The sequence below is a fragment of the Oryzias latipes genome, chromosome 5, assembly GCF_002234675.1.
Source record: "Oryzias latipes chromosome 5, ASM223467v1".
In the NCBI taxonomy this organism is placed as follows: Eukaryota; Metazoa; Chordata; class Actinopteri; order Beloniformes; family Adrianichthyidae; genus Oryzias; species Oryzias latipes.
In genome coordinates, this window is record NC_019863.2 from 32,867,032 (window position 1) to 32,893,729 (window position 26,698).

The window sequence follows — 26,698 nt, forward strand, 5'->3', positions numbered from 1 at the left end:
ACTTTAGTCCAAATGTGAAGACTTTAGGTCCAAATGTGAAACTTTAGGTCCAAATGTGAAGATTTAGGTCCAAATGTGAAGACTTTGTCCAAATGTGAAGAGTTTAGGTCCAAATGTGAAGACTTTAGGTCCAAATGTGAAGATTTAGTCCAAATGTGAAGACTTTAGGTCCAAATGTGAAGATTTAGTCCAAATGTGAAGATTTAGGTCCAAATGTGAAGATTTAGGTCAAATGTGAAGACTTTAGGTCCAAATGGAAAGTTTAGGTCCAAATGTGAAGGAGGTTGAAGATTTAGGTCCAAATGTGAAGAGTTTAGTCCAAATGTGAAGACTTTAGTCAAATGTGAAGACTTTAGGTCCAAATGTGAAGACTTTAGGTCCAAATGTGAAGACTTTAGGTCCAAATGTGAAGACTTTAGGTCCAAATGTGAAGACTTTAGGTCCAAATGTGAAGAGTTTAGGTCAAATGTGAAGACTTTAGGTCCAAATGTGAAGACTTTAGGTCCAAATGTGAAGACTTTAGGTCCAAATGTGAAGACTTTAGGTCCAAATGTGAAGACTTTAGGTCCAAATGTGAAGACTTTAGGTCCAAATGTGAAGACTTTAGGTCCAAATGTGAAGAGTTTAGGTCCAAATGTGAAGAGTTTAGGTCCAAATGTGAAGACTTTAGGTCCAAATGTGAAGACTTTAGGTCCAAATGTGAAGACTTTAGGTCCAAATGTGAAGACTTTAGGTCCAAATGTGAAGACTTTAGGTCCAAATGTGAAGACTTTAGGTCCAAATGTGAAGATTTAGGTCCAAATGTGAAGACTTTAGGTCCAAATGTGAAGACTTTAGGTCCAAATGTGAAGAGTTTTAGGTCCAAATGTGAAGAGTTAAGTCCAAATGTGAAGACTTTAGGTCCAAATGTGAAGACTTTAGGTCCAAATGTGAAGACTTTAGGTCCAAATGTGAAGACTTTAGGTCCAAATGTGAAGATTTAGGTCCAAATGTGAAGACTTTAGGTCCAAATGTGAAGACTGTTTAGAGTCCAAATGTGAAGAGTTTAGGTCCAAATGTTGGAAGACTTTAGGTCCAAAATGTGAAGACTTTAGGTCCAAATGTGAAGACTTTAGGTCCAAATGTGAAGACTTTAGGTCCAAATGTGAAGAGTTTAGGTCCAAATGTGAAGACTTAGGTCCAAATGTGAAGACTTTAGGTCCAAATGTGAAGAGTTTAGGTCCAAATGTGAAGACTTTAGGTCAAATGTGAAGACTTTAGGTCCAAATGTGAAGACTTTAGGTCAAATGTGGAAGAATTTAGGTCCAAATGTGAAGACTTTAGGTCCAAATGTGAAGGAGTTTAGGTCCAAATGTGAAGACTTTAGGTCCAAATGTGAAGACTTTAGGTCCAAATGTGAAGACTTTAGGTCCAAATGTGAAGAGTTTAGGTCCAAATGTGAAGACTTTAGGTCCAAATGTGAAGAGTTTAGGTCCAAATGTGAAGAGTTTAGGTCCAAATGTGAAGACTTTAGGTCCAAATGTGAAGACTTTAGGTCCAAATGTGAAGACTTTAGGTCCAAATGTGAAGACTTTAGGTCCAAATGTGAAGAGTTTAGGTCCAAATGTGAAGACTTTAGTCCAAATGTGAAGACTTTAGGTCCAAATGTGAAGAGTTTAGGTCCAAATGTGAAGACTTTAGTCCAAATGTGAAGACTTTAGGTCCAAATGTGAAGAGTTTAGGTCCAAATGTGAAGACTTTAGGTCCAAATGTGAAGACTTTAGTCCAAATGTGAAGACTTTAGGTCCAAATGTGAAGACTTTAGGTCCAAATGTGAAGATTTAGGTCCAAATGTGAAGACTTTAGGTCCAAATGTGAAGAGTTTAGGTCCAAATGTGAAGGACTTTAGGTCCAAATGTGAAGACTTTAGGTCCAAATGTGAAGAGTTTAGGTCCAAATGTGAAGGACTTTAGGTCCAAATGTGAAGACTTTAGGTCCAAATGTGAAGACTTTAGGTCCAAATGTGAAGACTTTAGGTCCAAATGTGAAGAGTTTAGGTCCAAATGTTGAAGACTTTAGGTCCAAATGTGAAGACTTTAGGTCCAAATGTGAAATTTAGTCCAATTAAGATTTAGGTCAAATGTGAAGACTTTAGGTCCAAATGTGAAGACTTTAGGTCCAAATGTTGAAGACTTTAGGTCCAAATGTGAAGACTTTAGGTCCAAATGTGAAGAGTTTAGGTCCAAATGTGAAGACTTTAGGTCCAATGTGAAGACTTTAGTCCAAATGTGAAGACTTTAGGTCCAAATGTGAAGAGACAAATGTGAGATTAGTCCAAATGTGAAGACTTTAGGTCCAAATGTGAAGAGTTTAGGTCCAAATGTGAAGACTTTAGATCCAAATGTGAAGACTTTAGTTCCAAATGTGAAGACTTTAGGTCCAAATGTGAAGACTTTAGGTCCAAATGTGAAGACTTTAGGTCCAAATGTGAAGACTTTAGGTCCAAATGTGAAGACTTTAGGTCCAAATGTGAAGATAGTCAAATGGAAGACTTTAGGTCCAAATGTGAAGACTTTAGGTCCAAATGTGAAGGACTTTAGGTCCAAATGTGAAGACTTTAGGTCCAAATGTGAAGACTTTAGTCCAAATGTGAAGTTTAGGTCCAAATGTGAAGACTTTAGGTCCAAATGTGAAGACTTTAGGTCCAAATGTGAAGACTTTAGGTCCAAATGTGAAGACTTTAGGTCAAATGTGAAGACTTAGGTCCAAATGTGAAGACTTTAGGTCCAAATGTGAAGACTTTAGGTCCAAATGGGTTGAAGGAAACTTTAGGTCCAAATGTGAAGAGTTTAGGTCCAAATGTGAAGACTTTAGGTCCAAATGTGAAGACTTTAGGTCCAAATGTGAAGACTTTAGGTCCAAATGTGAAGACTTTAGGTCCAAATGTGAAGACTTTAGGTCCAAATGTGAAGACTTTAGGTCCAAATGTGAAGACTTTAGGTCAAATGTGAAGAATTTAGGTCCAAATGTGAAGAGTTTAGGTCCAAATGTGAAGACTTTAGGTCCGAATGTGAAGACTTTAGGTCCAAATGTGAAGACTTTAGGTCCAAATGTGAAGACTTTAGGTCCAAATGTGAAGACTTTAGGTCCAAATGTGAAGACTTTAGGTCCAAATGTGAAGATTTAGGTCCAAATGTGAAGACTTTAGGTCCAAATGTGAAGACTTTAGGTCCAAATGTGAAGACTTTAGTCAAATGTGAAGACTTTAGGTCCAAATGTGAAGACTTTAGGTCCAAATGTGAAGACTTTAGGTCCAAATGTGAAGACTTTAGGTCCAAATGTGAAGACTTTAGGTCCAAATGTGAAGACTTTAGGTCCAAATGTGAAGACTTTAGGTCCAAATGTGAAGACTTTAGGTCCAAATGTGAAGACTTTAGGTCCAAATGTGAAGAGTTTAGGTCCAAATGTGAAGACTTTAGGTCCAAATGTGAAGACTTTAGGTCCAAATGTGAAGACTTTAGGTCCAAATGTGAAGACTTTAGGTCCAAATGTGAAGAGTTTAGGTCCAAATGTGAAGACTTTAGGTCCAAATGTGAAGAGTTTAGGTCCAAATGTGAAGACTTTAGGTCCAAATGTGAAGACTTTAGGTCCAAATGTGAAGAGTTAAGTCCAAATGTGAAGACTTTAGGTCCAAATGTGAAGAGTTTAGGTCCAAATGTGAAGACTTTAGGTCCAAATGTGAAGACTTTAGGTCCAAATGTGAAGACTTTAGGTCCAAATGTGAAGACTTTAGATCCAAATGTGAAGAGTTAAGTCCAAATGTGAAGACTTTAGGTCCAAATGTGAAGAGTTTAGCTGTGGCTAGTCCAAATGTGAAGACTGGAGTTTAGGTCCAAATGTGAAGACTTTAGGTCCAAATGTGAAGACTTTAGGTCCAAATGTGAAGACTTTAGGTCCAAATGTGAAGACTTTAGGTCCAAATGTGAAGACTTTAGGTCCAAATGTGAAGAGTTTAGGTCCAAATGTGGAAGGAATTTAGGTCCAAATGTGAAGAGTTTAGGTCCAAATGTGAAGACGTTTAGGTCCAAATGTGAAGACTTTAGGTCCAAGTGAAGTTTAGTCAATGTGAAGACTTTAGGTCCAAATGTGAAGACTTTAGGTCCAAATGTGAAGACTTTAGATCCAAATGTGAAGACTTTAGGTCCAAATGTGAAGACTTTAGGTCCAAATGTGAAGACTTTAGATCCAAATGTGAAGACTTTTAGGTCCAAATGTGAAGATTTAGGTCCAAATGTGAAGACTTTAGGTCCAAATGTGAAGACTTTAGGTCCAAATGTGAAGATTTAGGTCCAAATGTGAAGACTTTAGGTCCAAATGTGAAGACTTTAGGTCCAAATGTGAAGACTTTAGGTCCAAATGTGAAGACTTTAGGTCCAAATGTGAAGATTTAGGTCCAAATGTGAAGACTTTAGGTCCAAATGTGAGACTTTAGGTCCAAATGTGAAGACTTTAGGTCCAAATGTGAAGACTTTAGGTCCAAATGTGAAGACTTTAGGTCCAAATGTGAAGACTTTAGATCCAAATGTGAAGACTTTAGGTCCAAATGTGAAGAGTTTAGGTCCAAATGTGAAGACTTTAGGTCCAAATGTGAAGACTTTAGGTCCAAATGTGAAGACTTTTAGGTCCAAATGTGAAGACTTTAGGTCCAAATGTGAAGAGTTTAGGTCCAAATGTGAAGACTTTAGGTCCAAATGTGAAGACTTTAGGTCCAAATGTGAAGACTTTAGGTCCAAATGTGAAGAGTTTAGGTCCAAATGTGAAGACTTTAGGTCCAAATGTGAAGACTTTAGGTCCAAATGTGAAGAGTTTAGGTCCAAATGTGAAGACTTTAGGTCCGAATGTGAAGACTTTAGGTCCAAATGTGAAGACTTTAGGTCCAAATGTGAAGAGTTTAGGTCCAAATGTGAAGAGTTTAGATCCAAATGTGAAGACTTTAGGTCCAAATGTGAAGACTTTAGGTCCAAATGTGAAGACTTTAGATCCAAATGTGAAGACTTTAGTTCCAAATGTGAAGACTTTAGGTCCAAATGTGAAGAGTTTAGGTCCAAATGTGAAGACTTTAGGTCCAAATGTGAAGAGTTTAGATCCAAATATGAAGACTTTAGGTCCAAATGTGAAGACTTTAGGTCCAAATGTGAAGAGTTTAGGTCCAAATGTGAAGACTTTAGGTCCAAATGTGAAGACTTTAGGTCCAAATGTGAAGACTTTAGGTCCAAATGTGAAGAGTTTAGATCCAAATGTGAAGAGTTTAGGTCCAAATGTGAAGAGTTTAGATCCAAATGTGAAGACTTTAGATCCAAATGTGAAGAGTTTAGGTCCAAATGTGAAGAGTTTAGATCCAAATGTGAAGACTTTAGGTCCAAATGTGAAGAGTTTAGGTCCAAATGTGAAGACTTTAGGTCCAAATGTGAAGAGTTTAGGTCCAAATGTGAAGACTTTAGGTCCAAATGTGAAGTGTTTAGGTCCAAATGTGAAGACTTTAGGTCCAAATGTGAAGACTTTAGGTCCAAATGTGAAGAGTTTAGGTCCAAATGTGAAGAGTTTAGGTCCAAATGTGAAGACTTTAGGTCCAAATGTGAAGAGTTTAGGTCCAAATGTGAAGACTTTAGGTCCAAATGTGAAGAGTTTAGGTCCAAATGTGAAGACTTTAGGTCCAAATGTGAAGACTTTAGGTCCAAATGTGAAGAGTTTAGATCCAAATGTGAAGACTTTAGGTCCAAATGTGAAGACTTTAGGTCCAAATGTGAAGACTTTAGGTCCAAATGTGAAGACTTTAGGTCCAAATGTGAAGACTTAAGGTCCAAATGTGAAGACTTTAGGTCCAAATGTGAAGAGTTTAGGTCCAAATGTGAAGACTTAAGGTCCAAATGTGAAGACTTTAGGTCCAAATGTGAAGAGTTTAGGTCCAAATGTGAAGAGTTTAGGTCCAAATGTCAGACAACATCACCTGGATAAAGGACAACCTGTATGGACATTTCAAAAACAATTTCACAAATGTTTACACTTAAACAAAATAAAATGTTTTTAAAGCCTTTGTTTAAGATGTAAAATTAAAAAGGACAAAGTCAAGCCTTAGTCACATGCACCCCTACAGGAGTGTTGACCCGTACGGGTTACAGCTAAAATTGTAAAGGAAGAAAATAAAAATTACAGTAGATAAAAAACCAAATCAGTACATAAATAAACCTTAACAGACAGATATAAAATGGCAAATGTGAATAAAGAAATTTTAAAAATAAATACATGTATGCATACATACACATGTATCAAACTGGTGAAAAGAGAACATGAATAATTAAAATATCAAATAAGTTCCTAAATTTAAACTAAAAACAGATTAAAAATGTAGGTCTTAAGCCTTCCTTTAGAAACCTGAACACGAATGAAGAATATAACAAAGTTTTATCTCTTTGGAACCGTCCCGGATGGAGGAGAGTCTTCCCAGATTCTGTTTGTGATCAGGACCTTCTGCTTGGTCTGTGCAGGCCTGACAGCTGAAACCGTTCAGCGATGCTTCACCTCAGATAAATTAGAAATGCACATCAAGCAGGGCATCCAGAAAGTCTTTCTTCAGCGGTTTAGGATTGCAGACCTCAAAAGAGAACAGGTGTGATGTTCTCCTCTGAGGCGGGTCGTCACAACAGGTGGAAGATGAAGCTCAAAGTGAAGCTCTCATCATTTCTCCAGTGGGTTTTTCTGGAGAACTCCATGAGGCTGAGCTCAGTGTTTCCTAGATTTGACTTGACAAATATTGATGATCACATTTGGCCTAAAACATTCAGTCTGTGCCTTTGGCGGTTCCTGCTGGAGTTCCCCTGCAGCCTGGTGTGTATTATGTTGCCATTGTTCACCATGTCTGATTTAATTGGAATAAATGTCTGTAGTGAAAAGCTGGACCTCTGCTTGAGCCCCACATATGTTCTCTAGTGGCACCTGGAAAAGATTTGAGGCAACTTGCTGATTGGTCGGTTTTCTTGCATTTCAGTTTGGATTGCAGAGAAACTTCTGAAGGTTCGGGATTGGTTCTGGTCTCAGCAGACAGAAACCCGTCCATTCAAGGGCAGAGAATTTACGCTGTCATGGCAACGCTGATCATCCCGGGAGCACAGAGCCAACGTTCTGCTCGGGAACAGGTGGTCTGTCAGGTCCGTTTGATGACAATCGTCTTTTTTTGGGAACTTGGTGCTTCGCATGCTGCCGGCGGTGTGAGTTGGTTTGGGAGCTTCATCATCCTCATCGTCGTACATCAAAGGGCTCTGACAGAAGTAATGGCAGCCATTACTCGGATCTGCTGACGTTTCTGCTCTCATCTGACCACAGCAGACTTTGAAGGCTGTGGACGGAGAACTGCTGCTCTTTAATTACAAGAGGAACGTAAAACTCCTCATGAAGACGGACCGTCCGGCAGCTCTTCACTGCCTTTAAGGCTCATTTTGGGTAGTTTGGCCCCAATGGGGGGGGGGGGGGGTTATAATTTCAAGTCTAAAGTTTTCTACTTTAATCTATGTTTTGGTTCAACCTTAAATTCACTGCTTTTAACCTTATTAGCAGGCCCACAAAGGACTTTTTGTGTTATTTGGAAGGGCTGACACACAGGATGACAGGGGGGGGGTTCATCCTGGGGGCGGTCAGGAACTCAGGACTCTACTGTTGGTTTAGGGTTAGCCCTTAAAGTGGAAGATTTGAGGTCTTCCTCTAAAAGTGTCAATGAACAGCTTATTAATTCTGAAAAATTCATTTTGCTTTATTTGCTCGACCGTTTCTGGAGCCGAAGGTCTTCGTCTCGTCTGACTTTCAAACCTCTTGGTTCACAAATGGAGCTTGAAGGTGTCTCTTTTGGAGCGACGTCTCCGTCTTGGACTGAAGCCAACCCTGGTGATACATCCATCTTCACTTTCTGACCATCACATCATCAGGTTCCCTCCAGCTGTGGTTGACGGCGCCTCCTTGCAGACCTATAAAGTGGCCCTGCATCCCATAAAGGTGCATAAAGCTCTGATGATCTTGGAATCGGGACTCGATTATGAAAACGGCTCCAATGACATTTCCGTTGATGTCTTTCTCAGATCCAGACTCTTCCCTTCACGGTTCTGTTGCACTGAGGAGGCGTCAGCTGAGGTCCAGGCTGAGTCTGCAGGCTGATGTTTTTAAAGCCTCGGCGCCCTAAAGAAAACCTAAAAAGAACGTAGAGCACAGACTGTCTGAATTATTGGCCTCATCGCTGGAAGCTGGTTCTTGGTGTTTCTGTGCATCCTTCCAGCCACATGCTGCTCCTTCTCTGAAGGTCTGGAGAGCGTGAAGCGTGACTCCACATGCAGTTATCGCTAAAAACAGGAAACAGTTCTTCACCCGTCGACTGACTGCATTAACGCTTCTGTGTGAAACATCAACCTTCTGTGGTTTAAGGGTTCAAACCCTCACAGAAGCTTTGGTGTCCAGTAAATTCAGAGTTTTTACTCTTTTAAAACAATATTAGAAAAGTTGAAAGTCTGCGTTTCTGCACATTAGTGCAGCAAAGAGTCATGATGGGACGTCAAGCATGAATCCAGACAGTCACTGCTGTAAATCTAGAAGACAGACATCAGAATGAGCTCAGAGGAGGCGAAAAGCTTCTGCAGGGGATCCTCACGCCGCGTTTCCACGCCACTCACAAAGTCAGAGTGACCAGCCGAAACCTCGGGTCTCATTGACCCCCCCCTGTCGGGAATCAGTCCTGAGATGCTGCTGGAAGCAGATGGAGGCGTTTTTCTCAGCGTCTTGTTTTAATCTGGATTGATTCGTGTCACAGTGAGCATCTGCATGAGCTCCAACAACCGGATTCCATTTCAATCAGCGGAGAACCGCATGTAAACTGGATTTCTGTTTCCAGGGTGAGGGGGGGGGTGTCAGGGAACTCTCACTGTGGCTGAACCATTGACTGTGTGACGGTTCACCTCCGGTAGGAGTTCACCTGTTTTTACCCCCCAGGGTTGAGACGAAGCTTCTGCTGAATGAAGCAGAAGAGTTTCTGCTCAGTCTGTGAAGGACGTCTGTGGAAGCGGCTCACGCAGACATTTGATGTCTCTGTGATCCATCACCTTCATTTTGAACAGTCAAACCCAAAATATATAAATCACAGTTATGTACGCCGGTGGAAAATGTCATTTGAAAAAGAAGACAAACATTGAAGTGATCAGAAAAAGACACATCCACTTTAACAGCAATGATGTCTTTGTTCCACAGGATCCTTCCTGTATTTAGAATCATGGACTCCAGTTGGACCTGGAACCAATCCGGGTCAGAATCCTGGCTGGAGTTTGAATGTTTTCTGTCATCCGTCCATATTAGCTTGGCTGCTCATCTTTGAGCCGATGACCCGCCGGGGTGTGGCCTCCTTTTCCGTGACCTGGGACGGACTCCAGACAAATAACACGACCTTCACAGAAAATGAATCATTTCACTCGATTTTTTAAACTTCATCAGCTTGAATGTTGGCGTCTCATTCTTTAAGTGAAATGCTTCTAAATGACATCATAAAATAAAAGTCAACAGTTTTTCTAAAACATCTCTAATTGTCCGACAACAGACCATTTTTCTCTCATTTTGAAATCATGACATGAAACGTCCAGAACAAACATTTGTGGGTCCAGATTGATGCGACATTCAGTGAATGCATCCGCTGAACAGATGCAGATGAAATGTGTCTTTAGATGACAGACACGGCCCCATGAGAGCATCGGGTTCATCTGCATTCAGGAAACTCACATGCTTCTCATAAAGAGACAGTCTGTAGAACTGCAGAGATGATCTGATTTCGTGCTGGTCATACCGGAGCACGTTATGAGGAGCTTTGCACCTTCCTGAAGTTTCAATCTGGAGAAAGGGAGGACCTGAACACGTCCATCATAAATGAAACAAGATGTTAAAAGAGACCCGCTGAGAGGAAAAGAGATGCTGAGCAGAAAACAGCTCCGCTAGAAACAGCAACAGAACTGTTCCCGTTTCATCTCATCTAAAAAGCCAGTTTTTACAGTTTGACAGAACCAGCAAACAGGCCAAAGAAGCTCTTCAATCTGGCCATTCAGATCTAAATATCCAGCTGATTTTGACAGAAGCCTCTTTGTGAAGGACTGAAAAGAATCCAGAGATTCAGCTGAAAACATGAGAGCATCTTCACCGAGGCCTTTAGGAACCTGCGTCTCTCTTTAGAGCAATTCTTTCTGGTTCCACCTCTGCCGGTCGGATCGAAGCGTTTCAGGCTCAGCCAGCAAAAATAAAAGCTTTTCATTCAAATAAAACAAAAAAAGTGAGCCGTCGAGTGCTGGAAAAACCACTGGTGATCAGAAAAAATGATTGACAGGCTTAAGATGTTTGACTTGATTTACGTTTAGAGTCAAATGAGATGTACGGTTTTACAGCAAACACATAGTCTTCATTTCACTTTGATACAACCAACAATCAAGAGGATTGCACACACACGAGCACACACACGAGCACACACACGAGCGCACACACGAGCGCACACACGAGCACACACACGCACACACACGAGCACACACACGAGCACACACACGAGCGCACACACATGCACACACACGAGCACACACACGAGCACACACACATGCACACACACAAGCACACAAACGGGCACACATTGACGAGGACAGACAATGCGTCACAAAAGATTCTGTTTACAGTCAAGCCCATCAGAACTCTGGAATAATCAGAACCAAGCTTTATGACTGAGGTTAGGACGTGTTGCTTTGGTTCCCAGGTTCACCCGGAGAGCCCGGTGTCACAGTGCAACATTCATTGACAACACCATAAAAACAAGAATCCCATCCGACCTCCAACCTGTTGCTCCTTGTTTGCAGCTCCTCTAACTCGTTTTCTGGCTGCATCACCTACGTCCCCCTGACTCCCCCTGACTCCCCCTCATGTGTTGTAGAAGTGTTCTCTATGACCTGTCGCCCGCACCATGAACGTAGAAAAAAATGAAATTTTTCTCTCTACGGGGTCACCGAGCGTCCACCACGGTGATATTTCATGCAGGTCACCTGTGTGAGCCGTACAGGTTTGACCATTTCTCACCTGCAGACGGCCGTGTCCACCTGTGAGGACAGCTGCCTGGGACTGAGACTATTTTTCCTTTTCTGAAAGCCCAGAATCCTCCCTGCTTTTCTCCCACCGTCGGGCACATCCTCCATCATTAACGAGAAGGTTTCATCCTCCGTGAAAAGACTTAGCTTGAGCGGACATCAGAAGTGTGCGTTCTCCCAAATGATCTCCTTTAGTCCTGAAAAATGCAAACGTCGTTTGTCCTCATGCAGGTAAAAACTGGGTCTTTTCTCAGGATCCTGAATCTTAAAGTAGATTTGGATTTTGAGAGTGTATAAAAATACCTGAATCTGTTTTGAAGACAGACTGGCGGTTCTGTGCTGGACTGCAGAGAACCTCAGACCATCACTCTGGATCCCAGCGACCTCCAGAACTGAACCTGCAGGGCTTTTCTGCAGAGCTGGAGCTCGACATGAGGTTTGCATTGAACCGCTCTGAACATTGATTGACTGATTGCAGACGTGATGACCTGCACTCAGAAACAGGACACTTTGTTTTAATCAAAACAAACATTTCAATAATGAACGCACTCTGCCAATTTTTAATGTAGTAGTTAGAACTTTTTCCAGCTCCAGAATTTAGTTACCGACATTTTTGATTTGTGTGATGACATCCTGGAGGAGATCAGGGGAACAATCATTCTCTGGACGTGGACTTGTTCCGGGGCCAAAACCTCCCTGACCATCAGGTGAAGACATTCTTGGAGTTTGGTGACGTTGGTGCAGCTTTCTGAGGTTGTCTGGGTGTGTCTGGTTTTAAGAACGTCTCGTTAGTTTCAGCTCTGTTTACATGGAAACGAGGCCAACCGACACCAACGTGATGCTGTTTGGATCAGAAGTGCAGTTCTTAGTTCTAGCCAACGAAGAAAACACGTTAAGGTTCAAGTGTGGATCACAGCCAAAGAGGAACCGCACTCTGAAAGGAAAAAACTGATCCAACGTTAGCCAATCACTGCAAATGGTAAGACGTAATTGAATTAAGTTTATTCAACTTCATTTTTTCAGTCTATCCAACTCAATTTAATCTGATTTAATTTCATCTAATTTATTAATTAATGTCTTCATTTAATTTGATCTAACTTATCTAACTTAAATTGACACATTCTTCTGAAGTTTCAACCAACAGGCTTTGTAATTACCAAGTCAAAGACATGAGGAACCCAGCAATGTCTCTCATTACAAGGCAGGAGTTCATGTGTTGTGGTCGCTGTCTTTAATATTTGGACAAACCGTCTTTCCGCACAAACACTCTAACTCATGGTGCAGAAAGAAATAAACACAACAGTTTAAATAGTTAAAACAGAATAAAACAGCAAAACACATGGACAAAAACTCACACTGAAACCCCAATCTGCCCAGACAGGCAAAGAAAACGGTATCCCACAATTCCTTGCGCTGCCTCACGTTATGTTGTCATGACACATTGACAGCTTCTCACCAAAGTTACACCAACTTCATTGAATGAAGTTGATTGAAAGTAAAATAACATGTCAGACAACTACGTGTTATTTTTCAGTTGAATGAACTTAAAAAAATGATTTACTTTCACCAAACTAAATAATTAAGTTAGATCAAAAAAACAAAATAATTAAGTTAGATCAATGTAAAAAAGTTTATCTGTCCAACTACAGGCCAAAAAAACGAGTGCAGCATAGATCCTTTCCATGGGAGGGAGTTACTGACAAACCTCTTTTTGTAGCTGTTCTGACTGCAACCGTTTGTTGGGTTAAAACAACCCGCAACATCCGAGATAACAACACAAGGAAACAAAGACAACAGACTGAAGGTACCGTCACGAGGACAGTGAACAGAGAAGGGACCCAGCCTCCATCCGTCTCCGCTCTGGAGCACAATCTGTCGCCTCCTCTTTAATGCCGTTTTTTGGGTGTTTCCTGATGTACATGTGCACTGAGCTCTAAGGGAACAGATACAATCACAGCTATCAGAAAGCATGAATTCATTCCAACATGTCCGTCTTCCCACATAGTCTCTCATGCAGGTGCTTCAGCTTCCTGTGAAACAAACGATTATATTACATTATACTGTAGGAACTGATTCTATTACGTTGTGTTGCTAGGTAACGCATAAAAGAAAACAGGAGATAACTTATGTGCATTATTCCATCACCGTGGATCAGGAATGAAACCCAAAGAAAGAGCTGAGAAGATCTTGTTGGTAAAGTTCTCGTTCCCCTTCCACGCCAAAGAGTTCAAACGGATGCTGACGTGCCGCCGTGACCATGCGGTTCTGTGCCGTGGCCTCCGGGTTTCATTGGACGTGGGGGAAAAGCCAGGCTATGAACGGAACGCTGGTGGTTGCAGAGATGTTGCAGATGAGATGTCTCACAGCTGAGTGTGGCGTTTGGCCGGTCTGATGCCTGAACCCCCCCCCCCCACCATGGCACTCAGAGAACACACAAACATGATAGCAGTGCCAGCTACTCACTCCTAATCACACAACCATCCAAACAGACGGCGAAAACCATTATTCTGCCATTACACTGCTTTACTCCAGGGGGCTGGCTGATCAACAATCACTGCCTTTAAAATGTCCTCACCGCTCGGATCCAAAGAAAACGTTCTTTCTAGCAGAGATGGAGCACAAGCCTCACTCCTAAATGTGTTTGGAAGGCCTCATGTTTGTCCAGCAGATCATTGAGAGCTTGTGAGTAATTAGCAGAACCGTGTGCTGTTGTTTTACTGCCTTCATGTAATAGATTACAGCGCATTTAGCAGACGCTTTTCTCCAAAACCCCACGCAGGTTGTGTTTGTCACATTAGAGCCGTGTGGAGTTAAATGTTTTTTCCACCAACTATGACAGTTTAGGCTGGGATTTGAACCTCTAGCCTCCAGAATGACAGACAGGTAATGGCCTAAACGGCTGTTTCTTCCTCCCATCGACTGAAACTGACGTCTGCAGCTACAATCAGTGAAATCGTCAGACTGGGGCGTGTGTTTACCGCGCCGCAAACACTTCACAGAAGCGCTGCACCCGTCCCCGCCCACTCACATCCAATTACCTACTTTTTCTGGAAGTTTCTTTTCTGTGGTCATTTCCATGCCGCAGCAGCAGAGGAAGAGGTGTGACTGGCAGATGAAGCGTTCATCCCCACTGCTCCCTGCTTGGGGAAGAAAAGCTCCAGACTGAGCTGCAGGCTGTCAAATATGTAAAGAATGTCAAATGACTTGATGAGGAATTGGAAATCTATAAAAAGACTGTTTATTTATTGGAGTCCAAGCGCAGAATCTGACTTGAGCACAAATGTCAAATCTTCATAAACAAAGAATGTGACGTTCATTTCCGGTTGTTCTGGAAGAAGGATGAAGCTTCAGGAGATGCAGATTTTCACAATAGTTCCTTCTCAAAGGTGGAACATTGCAAAGCCAGGATTTGTTGGTTTGTTTTCCTTTCATGTGTGCCTTAAATATCTGTGTTTCATGTTCTGTGATGATTCTACATTTATTCCTGCTGTTTGCTCAGCAGATCAGGTTGGGGTTTGGATTCTCAGATGTTTGAAGAGCTTGAAGGAAAAACTGTGGCTTGGTCTCTCCATGGAACCGGTTTCGTCCATTTGTCCCGGGTTGCAGGTTCAGGTTCAGAACGTGGGCTCGGTCAGAGCGGCCTCCGTTTGAACTCATTTGGTTCACATCACTTGACTTCCAGCTGTCAATCACTTGCGTTACTTTGGATTCTCAGGCCAAATCCCCGTTTCGGCTCGTCATGGGGCGGAGGTCCTCCCACTCTCCAGGATGTTGATGTCTCTGGAAATGAAGCGCAGCAGCAGTGTGTGGACATGCTAAACGCTCTCTGGTCATCAGGCTTTCCTGCACAGCAGTCTGCTGCTCATTTACAAGTTCTCCTTGAGGAATCAGAACACTGAGGCTGAAGCTCCTCACTTATCCCGTGTTTGTTTTTAGAATTCAAACCCAAAGCCCCGTAAAGCATCCCAAACAAGCAGACGGCAGGACGCGGGCTTCCCGCTGAGACGGCATCTCTGCAGAAGAAACGAACGCACAGCTGATCCACACTGATGCAACCTTTACTGGAACACAACAGTTCTCACGTTTCTCATGGAAACCTGCTCAGGATCGGCTCCTCTTCTAGAACATTTGCACCAACATGTCATTTAAACAGCCCCTTTGGAAATCACATTACATTGGCAGATTTCCCCTGAATAAGCAAAAAAAAAGTGGGTTAGAAAATAGTTTTACCAAGAATTCTTATTTTAAGAATTTTATTTTCTTAGACTGAGACCGTTTTGCTTTTGAAAAACTTTTATTGATAAGATCATTTTTCTCCTCTTTTACTTTTTGCAGTGACTGTTCAGTTTATTTCATCCTCCCCCTCATTTATTAAAATGACTTGTAGATTTTTAGTTCAGTTTTACATTTTGACTTTGTTCTTTTGGCTTAACCATGCTTTTTTTTTGAGTTCATGATTGAAAAATGTCCTAAAAACGTTTAACTTGAAGCATAAATGAGTCTCGTCACTCACATTTAGAGAAGCATCCAAACAGAAAAGCTTCATGTTCAGCTTGTCAGAGTCCTTTCTGTGTGTTTGTTCCAGTCAATCAGGCCGTTCAGCTTGAATCAGAGATGCTGAACTAACATTACCTCATGTTTTCCTCCAACCCGCTGCAGCGGCGGCTTGGTGACTGCGAGCTGCAGAGCAGCCCTTCCTTTTGGCCCGCTGCTGCTCTCTCCTCGGAGCTGTCGGGTCAAAGCACTCAGGCCCGGTTCGGGGGAAGCCAGCCTCTTTGAATTGCAAAGAAAACAGAAACTCCACTTCAGGCTCAGTCCGACTCCCTGATAACACATAATGAACGGGCTGGAATCTGCTGGCGCAATCAGCTGTAGCCTTAACCCCGCACCTCCGTGAAATTACAATTTAGGAGAATGGAATATAAAGTGTTGTGAGGAGGAATGATTTTCCTCAGGGTCGCTCCAAACAAGTGAAAGGAAGTGTTTACAGCCGGTCTGGATGCAGAATGCCGAGTGCTGGATGCTCCGTTTGTTGATTTGAGGGGAAACAAACATTGGTGTGTGTGTGAGCTTCCCTGGAGGGGGGGCTGTCTGGACATCAGTGTCAGATGTTCAGGCCACAGCTCTGCAGGCTGTGAAATCACAGAAACACATCCGTGTCGATGGTTTACTGGCTTTTGCATGTTTTAATGAGTGCAGAGTCAAAGAGCTTCCTGGCTTTTCGTCTTTCTTCTCATCCAACTCTGAAGTGGAGCTGATGCATCCAAATGAAAACGGTCGTATAGCTGGTCCAGAAACTCATTAGGTCTTCTTTCCTCTCTCTCCTGGATGGACCCAGACTTCAGTTCAGCTCCGCATTTCAACTTCATGAAGCTCTTGAATGTTTGCCTCAGCTTCCTTCCTCCAGACTTAATGAGCTTTTTTAGAAACCTACAAGCCTTCCGATGGCTGATTTATTGTCTGATGCTATCAGCATCCGACCACCAGGTGACGAGTCAGGAATGTTATCCGCTCACATCGCAAAGCAAACAAAGCGCTTTCTTCATAAAGACCACCAACATCTGAGGAGTAAACAGGAAAGAAACAAAATGCTTCAAAGTAATAAAAGCCAGAACAAAGACAGCATCTCAGATCAGATCAGGTTACTGCGCTCAGCTCTGATTGGTCAATAAGTCCTGTCTGTCAACTAGAACAAAGCTGAACTTGTCATCAACACATACGTTCCATATGGACCGGTCCGCTGTGGGGGGAGCAGGGGGGATGCATGGGGGAGTCCATCAGGGCAGAGTCATCAGGAACTTGACCTTTGAGGTGGAATCATTTTGTTTGAAGTGACATTTTTTATCTTTATGCATAGGATGGCATCACAGGAAAGCCCCACGCCCAAGGTCACGTTTGAACCCCCCCACCCCCCATTGAGAGTGACCACGACTCTCGAAGTCAGACATTTTTTCTCAAAGCAGATCAACAAACACTGGAGAGGAAACAGGATGAGGACTTTTTTGGCCTATAGTCGGCGTTTCTCCCACAAAACAAACATCATCTGAACTTTTGCAAAGAGGGACGTTCATGTTCTGCATTTACAAAGAAACCTGTTAGCCCATCACCGCTAGCTCCACGGAGAAAGTGGGCGTGTCTGTTAGCCTGGGGGCGGAGCTGGCAGGGCAGACTCTGGAAGAAGCGGTTCCTCACTTTGTGACATCACAATGAGAGGACCAGTTTGTTTTTGTGGGTTGGGAGGGGCCGGTGCTCAGAGAGCAGGTTTTTAGAGGAATAGTTGGAAATGCATGAATGGATCAAAATACCACTTTGGGGATGTTTATGATGAACATTAGAATACACTTAAAAGTTTGCAGCATGCAGACCCTACATAGTAGCCAATGAATACATTGCTCCCGTTTGGAACCAGCCTCCAGTGGCCTTTTAGGGAACTGCAGTGTTTGGTATTAGACAGTTGTTCTAAGCATTCACTCACATCTCTGCAGATGTTCAGTCCTTCTGTTGATGAGAAGAAGATGCTGGAGAGCATCTGTCACCGGTGGTTAGGGGTTTGAATCTGTCCTATTCTGGATGGTTGTGAATGAATCTGGTCAGAAATCCCCTTTCTTTTCTCAGGGGAGGCGGTTCCCTGAAAGCCCTGGTGGGAGTCTCTACCACATCATTGCTGCACTATTGGATGCATTGATGCAGTTTCACTTCCAGAGTGGATGAACATCTGCCTGCTGTCTGGTGTAAAGGCTAAATCCCCAGACGGGCTCCAACTGTTTCGAAAGCAGCTGTTGTTGCAGCAGAGAATTTGACGAGTGAGTTTTACGGCCCTTCGTGATACTCGGATAACGTCTTTTCTTCCCCAAATGTTTCACACACATCAGTTTGGCTCTGAGTGGTTATGAAATGTTTAGGACCTCACAAGATTATATGTACAGCTGTCAACGGGATTTACAGGATTTTGTTTAAAATATCATAAAGATGGACGTAAAACATGTTCTCACAATCAAATGAAATACTGAGAGACGTCGGGATTCTGATCTCAGCGGATGGTTTGATGTTTTTCTTTTCGGAGCCCCAAAAAGGAAATCTGGCAAAGCTGGACGTCGGCATATGACAATGTCATCAGTCAGTAATGTGTGGTCTGATGTGCAGAAACCTTTCCTCTGCCTCCAGGTCTGGCATCTTTTTAACTGTATTCCAGGTCAAACATGTAAAAATAAACAGGATTTAAAAGCTTATGGCCTTGAGATTAAAATGCCAACTTTATCCAGATTGTTCAGCAACACGACTTGGTAATCGTTCGATTTCTGTTCTTCAGAGAAACAGCGGTGTTTTCACTGCTGGATTCTTGTTTTAAGCTCAAATGTTGACAGTAAAACATCATTTTAAAGTTTTAAACTATTACATTTTGTTTCTGTTCTTCGGCTCTACACGCTTTTCGATGACTCCTTCTGTTTGTGGATTTTGGTTTGAACATTTGGACCAGAACACGATTTGAACAGCTGACACCAAAGTTCTGTAGTTTGGTACTGTTCTTGTGTGCAGAGCGCTCGGCCTGCTTGCAGAGGTGTGCCCCTGAACTCGAACCGCCGACTGAAGTACGGGACGCTTCAACCAACCTAGAGTCATTTAGACAAAAGAAGACTACAAAGCACTTTGGATCAGGACTCTGAAGGTCAAAGCTGACGTTTAAAGGGGCCCGTCGGGCTTGGATCTAATGTTTAGTATCTGCTGAACTCAGTGGATAAAGACCCTGAACCAAATAATGATGTGGGCCGGCTGGGACCTGTCCTGCAGCCTGTCCCAGCTGTCCTTACGGGTGGACATGGGCTGTCTGCGAGGAAAACGGTCAAACCTGTCCAAAAGCAGACGGTTCTGCTGGATTCTGGTGGTTTGCTTCCATGCTCCCCGTGTTGATGTTGGTTTGGATTTGATTATTTGTGGGGAATTGCACCACTTTTTGTTTTTTACACAGAGCTGGAGCTTAAACTAGATCAGCAGCGGACCTACTGTCATGCAGAAGAGGACAAAGACATGTCACATCTGCAGTGACTGAAGCGTTTGATGATGGCATCATTTGAAAATGAGCGAGTCGCTTCTGCAGAAAGACGCTCTTTCCTTTCAGGACCAAAGTAAACTCGGAAATTACAACCGTTTATGGTAGTGGTCTGGAGGATATGATTCACAGGATGGCAGACTGCTCAGTCCAATATCCACTCAGTGTGTCACGATCGAGACCCGAGTCCGACTCGAAAAGCACAGCGGGTGACTAACGGGGGAAGCTGCTGGAAAAGAGCTTCAGTGAGATTTATCTGCTGTTCAAAAGGCCAACAGATACTGTATGTTAGTGAGGAGACAGACTTTCATCAGGGATGGATGGAGCACTCCTCCAAAGCTCATGTGTGTGTGTGTGTGTGTGTGTGTGTGTGCATGTGTGTTGGTGTGCATGTGCGTGAGTGTGTATGTGTGTGTTGGTGTGCATGTGCGTGAGTGTGCATGTGTGTGTTGGTGTGCATGTGCGTGAGTGTGCATGTGTGTGTGTGTGTGATAGACTGAGAGAACAGGAGTGAATGATTTCTCATTTTGTTTCCAAATCCCATCTTAAAGAGCCGTTTGTCTCTGGAGGTTGCAGTTGCCATGGAAGTTGACAGACTTAAAGAAACAAAGAGGGGGGGGGGGGTTGAAGGGGGAGGACGGAGAAGGAAACGGAGTAAAATCATTTGCTGGCGATGGAGACAAAAACATGAAAGCAGGTAGTTTAGTGAAGCTTCAGAAAGATGCTGGGGGGGAGGAACAGCAGAGGTTTGGGGATGGGGGGGTCAACAGAGATTTCTAGAGACTTCTGGCTCAGAGCCACACAGAGTTTCCCAGAAACTCTCTGCTCTCCGTGTCGTACAGAAACACACACATTTCAGCTACACAGTAATGACAATCGCACAATGAGACGCTGGCTTTGTTTGTCCACGTCTGAAGACACAAAGGAGATCCAAAGCAAACCTCACAAAATGTTAGTGTGTCACCTAAAATCAGCAAAGCTGCGTTTGAAGGACAACAACAGACTCATCTTCAGGTTCCTTTGGTTTTCTCCTGTTTCGTGTGTCATCAGTCATTTCATGACACGCCTCCTGGCAGCATCTGTGTCATGCTAGCAGTGAAAAAGAAGGAATTATTCATCTCTGACAGTTTCTGAGGATTGAGGAATGAAAATCAAGACCAAAATATTTACATACGGTCCAGGTTACGAGTTAAGACCTGATAAATGGACAAAAGTCAGGGTTTTCATGGTTGGACGTTATCCGGGTCGTGATTGGTTGGATCACTTTCCGCATTAAACCTGTGATGAATTAGGTCTAAATCTCTGCCAACTGCTGAGCACGACTAGTGTCCCGCCATGGCGTTGATCCGGAGCTGGAACCCACGTAGGTAAACAACATGAGGGAACCCAAGGTCCCATTGGACCTGTTTCCATGGCAACCCCTGTCTCCTCCTCCCTGAGTACAAATGGAGCGCTGCAGCTTGTTGTCGTCTGGTTTGCAGACATGTCAACATCAGCAAAACCAACACCAATCGTTGGAAAAAGCCAAGTTTGAGAAGCTGAAGCAGCTGAAGTTTGGAAGCAGCAGGAAGGTTGAAAGTTGCTGCTTTTGTTTGTACTTTCTCCAAAATACATCAGGTGTTGGACTAAAACATGTGGACACGCTGATCTTCATGAGGATCAGGCTCACTGCTCTGCTTTCTGTGTGGAACTCATCTGTTCTCCAGGTTCTCCAGAAATGTGCCACAGAGGTTAAACTGTAAAGTCAGAACCTGAACAGCTGGGACGAGTTTTTGCTCTTTGCAGAGCGAGTTCTGCAGCCGGCAGCTCTCTGATGGGTTTTTGGTCATAAAAGTGGTTATTTTCCTTTTGGAACATATGCTGCAGCTTCTGTTCTACATCTGAGGATAAACATAAACATGCCTGCTGTGTTGGAACAGCTGGAACTTGTAAAATCATAAATTTGTCCTCACAGGGGTAGATGTATGAGTACACACACACACACACTCATGATGGCGCGTGGCCAAGTGCAGCGGCCACCGAGGGGCTCGAACCTTCCGATTTAATTGTTCTTGTGGGGGGGGGGGGGGGGGGGGCTCATCTGTCCTTCAGTGGTGGAACAATGACAGCAGGTAGTGAAAAAGCTAAATCTTGATCCTAATCAGACAAATGGAAGTCAGTAGAAAAGACCTTCAGGCCAACGTTTGCCTCTGTCAGCTGAGCGTTGGTCAGGAGGATGGCTGAGTGGGATTAGCAGTGTGCATCCACACAGTCTGCTTTGCTATCTAACTCCACGGTCATGTTTACGCTGGTGTGAAGGAGAACATCACAGGTCAGCTGCAGTTTAAAACAGCTCTTTTTTAGCTCCTGTCCCAAGCTTTGTGCCAACGTTACTCTACTCGTTGGAAGTTCACGATCGTGAGCTGGACTCTAGATCAAACCAGAAGGACACATGACAAACTGGATCCAAAGCTTGTTGGTCAATTGGTTCCTGAAGAACAGAGACAGACTGAGGAGGTTTTCTTTGGCTGCAGAGTGAAAATGAGAAACGAGGTGAGCTTTGACTTTTGTGGTCCTGCCAGCTCCACAGTCCGCTGTGACTCTCTGACGGATGGTCTGGAGTCTAGACCAAAGCTTCCTCAGTTGCAGAATCCACTATTTGTTTTCTGAATAAAACTGTCCCAAAAGCCAAGTTGGGCCCGCCTTCTACTGACACCCAGACCCCATTGGACCGGCCCATTTTGAGCTCTCCTGCTGGTCTCCTGGGGGGAGCGATCCCCCTTCAGGCTGAAGGGCCTGGAAGAGCCCACTTACTAAATCTGGGGGACAGAACTAGATGGTGAATATTTTCTCTCCTTAAGGGTCCTTACAGACTTTTGGTCGTCAGCTTCAAGCTCGTTCAGACTTTGTCTTTTACCACTGAGCAGGAGAACCAGGAGGACAGTCTCAGCAGCTGATAACAAGTCCTCCAGTCCTCCAGACCTCCAGACCTCCAGACCTCCAGAAATCCAGACCTCCAGTCCTCCAGTCCTCCAGTCCTCCAGACCTCCAGAAATCCAGACCTCCAGTCCTCCAGTCCTCCAGACCTCCAGACCTCCAGAAATCCAGACCTCCAGACCTCCAGTCCTCCAGACCTCCAGTCCTCCAGACCTCCAGACCTCCAGTCCTCCAGTCCTCCAGTCCTCCAGTCCTCCAGACCTCCAGATCTCCAGACCTCCAGACCTCCAGTCCTCCAGACCTCCAGACCTCCAGTCCTCCAGACCTCCAGTCCTCCAGTCCTCCAGTCCTCCAGTCCTCCAGACCTCCAGATCTCCAGACCTCCAGACCTCCAGAAATCCAGACCTCCAGACCTCCAGACCTCCAGTCCTCCAGACCTCCAGACCTCCAGACCTCCAGTCCTCCAGTCCTCCAGTCCTCCAGACCTCCAGACCTCCAGTCCTCCAGTCCTCCAGTCCTCCAGTCCTCCAGACCTCCAGATCTCCAGACCTCCAGACCTCCAGACCTCCAGACCTCCAGTCCTCCAGACCTCCAGACCTCCAGTCCTCCAGACCTCCAGTCCTCCAGTCCTCCAGTCCTCCAGTCCTCCAGTCCTCCAGACCTCCAGATCTCCAGACCTCCAGACCTCCAGACCTCCAGACCTCCAGACCTCCAGACCTCCAGTCCTCCAGACCTCCAGACCTCCAGACCTCCAGTCCTCCAGACCTCCAGATCTCCAGACCTCCAGACCTCCAGACCTCCAGACCTCCAGACCTCCAGTCCTCCAGACCTCCAGACCTCCAGACCTCCAGACCTCCAGACCTCCAGTCCTCCAGACCTCCAGACCTCCAGACCTCCAGACCTCCAGTCCTCCAGACCTCCAGACCTCCAGTCCTCCAGTCCTCCAGTCCTCAAGAACTCCAGACCTCCAGTCCTCCAGTCCACAGAGAACCTGAACATCTACAACCTTCTGAGTCGCTGAGCTAACATCCAGACCAGAGCCGACCTCCATTCAGCTCCGTCTGCTCAGAAATGCTGACGGTGGAAAAGCTGTCTTTAATATTAAAACACTGCTTGAGTTTATTGTTAATGGACAGAGATATGGATCTGCAGAAGACGTGTCTTCAGAGCAGACATGGACGTCTTTTCTTCACACTTCTCCACCGCTGTGGACTTTTCCACACAGAAACATCAACTTGCTTTGGATTTATTTTCCTTTCACTTTCCTTGCAGTCTGAGATTTCTTCCAGTCAAACTATTTTCCAGGTTTGTTTTCTTTTAGCGGCTCTGAAACCAGATTTTGAACAACAGCATTGACCTCCATCCTGCAGAACCAGACAGAACCCGACAGAACCAGACAGAACCAGACAGAACCAGACAGAACCCGACAGGACGAGATGCAGACTGTGGGGGCCATGTCCAACCCCCCCATCCTGTCTTTGCATGGACCTGATACTGTCTAGTGATGAAGATGACACTCAAGACACATGTACACCTGCGGAACCGCGCAAACACTCAGCTGTACACACATGCACAGTGACACACACACTGACCCCCCCCCCCCCCACACACACACACACACACACACACATGCACACTGACACAAGTGTTGATTCAGCCCATCTGGTCCTGATTGGACTTTAGATGATTGAGATGTTCGTTGAGGCTCACTTGTGGGGGTGCAGTGATGACCCGGCACATTGGCAAACACACACAGACACACACCCACACACAGACACACCCACACACACACACACACACACTCACACACACACAGTGTGCAGGTCATCAGAGTTCAGTATTTCTGTTAGCATCAGCAGAGGATTGGTTCAGACAGAAATTCAAGCTCCGATCGGCTGAATTAAACCAAATCAGGAAGCTTTTCCCTCCACGCGTTTGCGTTCCCGCTCCTGTCATCTGTGTCGTCATCCTGCAGCTGGAGTCGCTGCATCATGCTGGCTGGATGAAGAATAAGTGCACGTTTAGAACAAATCCTTCCTTTTTTCATTTATTGCTGTGATCCATAGAGGATCATTGACCCGTTTACAGGGCAGGACAGTGTTGGCAGCATTAATGGGGGGGGGGGGGGGGGGTATCTTCATTTGAGCTCCTGCTTTTTGTTTCCTCTGATAAAAGGTCATGAATCAAGTCGTCACACTTCACGGCTCTGCTGTTAGTCTTTAAAAGTCTCATATGTTTATAAGATGATTTAGGATGAAATGAATGAATTCATTCTGTTCTTGGTGGAAGCAGCCTTTCTCCTTTTTCTGTGCGTCTGTGTTCTTTTTGGCATCCAGGAGAACATCAAAGAAAATATCATCTGCAAAAATAAGACAGTGAGGATCATTTGTTTAATGTCAGGAGGGTTGTCCGTCCCTCTCTTCTGTGGGGTCTTTGGTCTGTTTGATTAGAATTATTTCATCTCTAAGAAGGTAATATATCTATACCGTTAGAGAATATGAGCCTTTTCCATCAGTTTGAAAGTTCCTGATGAGTTTTAATGATCACATGTTGTAGCTGTGACTGTGGTAACACGTGTGGAGCACCTTTCCACCATCATCAAAGCCCACGGTGTAAACCGGACCACCAGGACCAATGTGGGCTTCACTGTCTTTCCCAAGGAGACTTTGACACATGGAGAGCAGGATTCAAACCTGTGACTTTTTGAGTTTGTCTACCTCTGCACCACAGCCTCAGAAATGATTAAATCCTGCAAAAGCCAAAGCACATTTAAAAACAAAGAGAGAATTGAGTTTGTTGTTTGGTTTCTGTTGACGGTTGTCCAGAAAAACCTCCACACTGATGCTAAAACGTTTGGAACGTTGTGAAATCTGTAACAGAAGCAAACCTTTTCTACTCCATCCTAATGTTTCAGCCCCCATTTATGGACCCCAGCATCAAATACGAGGGTCTGGACGTGTTATTGGACCTCCACGGGTTCTACGTCAGGATGTGCAGGAAGCTCCAGGTCACATGACCTGTTCAGAGCGTCTCTGAGTGGCGTTCATGTGGACGCTCTGCTCCCACATTGATCTTCAGGTTGGATCCTGATGCTTTGTTGAGCCTCTCTTGTTGAGCCCTTTAGGGTTCAGACGGTTGCTGGTTTGTGCATGTTTAGGCATCTCAAGTCAAAAATATGTAAACCACATGTTTTTGTTCCAATTTAAAAATGTTTCACACTTTGAAAAAACATTTTCAAAAGGAAAAAATTGTTGGTTTGAGATAGTTTCCCTCCTTTCACGTGTGACACTGATGAAAAACCTGAACACAAACGTTCGGCCTCCTTCAGCTCTTTGGTTCCCTCATTTCTTTGTGACTGTCGTCGTCTCAGCTCAGTTTATGCAGATTCACAGTCCAGGTGGTCTTCAGGTGAAAACTGAAAGGTTGAGTCATTTTCAAATGTTTGTAGAGTTTTTCTTATCAGCAGGAACTGTTGTGTGTGTGTGCAGTGTTTTCAGGGCTTCACTGGTTTCCCATCTCATCACCGGTTCAACTTTTCCATCAACAGAAACGAAGGATTCTTAAAAAACACAGAGTTAAACCTGCGTCTGCATCTGTGTCTGCGTCTGCATCTGTGTCTGTGTCTGCGTCTGCATCTGTGTCTGCGTCTGCGTCTGACACTGTGTCTGCGTCTGCATCTGTGTCTGCGTCTGCATCTGTGTCTCCGTCTGCATCTGTGTCTGCGTCTGCATCTGTGTCTGCGTCTGCGTCTGCATCTGTGTCTGCGTCTGCATCTGTGTATGCGTCTGCGCTGCCTCTCGTGTTTCTGAAAAGAAATCTGGAACTTTAACATTATAAAAATGGACTCAGGTCTGCTTCACTGCAGATAAGAAGTGATGGAAATCAGCATAGACACGCAGTCGGAGGGAATTATGGGACAGCGTGGAAAATCATTGGCTGAAAGCTCAGTAGACCCACGGTGAGTCCGGTTAGGACTTGGAGTGAATATTTAACACAAAACTTCAACGAACGTTTAACACTTAAAATCCCAACATGCACACGTGCAGGAGCGCTCGTCATAACGGCGGCTGACAGGCGGTCCCTCTGCGGGAGTTTCAAGGCTTTTTACAGACGCCAACATTCACTCATATTCGTTTTTTAGGTTATTGAAGCTCAAATTAATCTATCATATAACTAAAAAAGAAGATATTGATGGGGAAAAGAAAAATAGGGTTTGTTTGAGACGGCTGAAGAACAAAATTATGATTTAGGGAAATTTCAGGAAACTGAAAAGAGATTAAGTTGAAATAAATGCTTCACCTCTTTGGACAGCTGCTGCCGACAGAAAATGTTCTGCAGGTTTGAAGCAAAAGGAGAAAAAAGTTTCAGGATTTTATGTCACAGAGGAACCGTTAAGTCAGCATTCACGGGAAATAAAACACGGCGGCGAGTCCCATGTGGAGCCAGACATTTATTAAAATCTGTTCAGAGGCTCAGAGAACATTTGAGACCTAATCCCAGATTTACTGCATCCTCAAAGGGGGACTCCTGCCAAAGTCAGCAGGCTGCTGCTGATGGAGGGAGAAGCTCACCCGAAGGGTAACAGAACCGCAGAGATGATGTAATCACCTGAAGGCGT

General features: G+C 44.1%; 1 protein-coding gene and 1 long non-coding RNA gene across 3 annotated transcripts in view; one reads left to right on the forward strand and one right to left on the reverse strand.

Moving 5' to 3' along the window:
* The window catches only part of LOC101171463 (angiopoietin-1), a 65,081-nt gene that overhangs the window by 20,145 nt on the left and 18,238 nt on the right, over positions 1 to 26,698 (forward strand). The gene's annotated exons all lie outside the window — the stretch shown is intronic.
* On the reverse strand, positions 10,699 to 12,172 carry LOC110013834. Its single transcript, XR_002873338.1, has 3 exons — positions 11,727 to 12,172; positions 11,421 to 11,605; positions 10,699 to 11,314 (listed from the first exon to the last, which is right to left on the reverse strand). It is a non-coding gene; the product is annotated as an uncharacterized LOC110013834 (long non-coding RNA).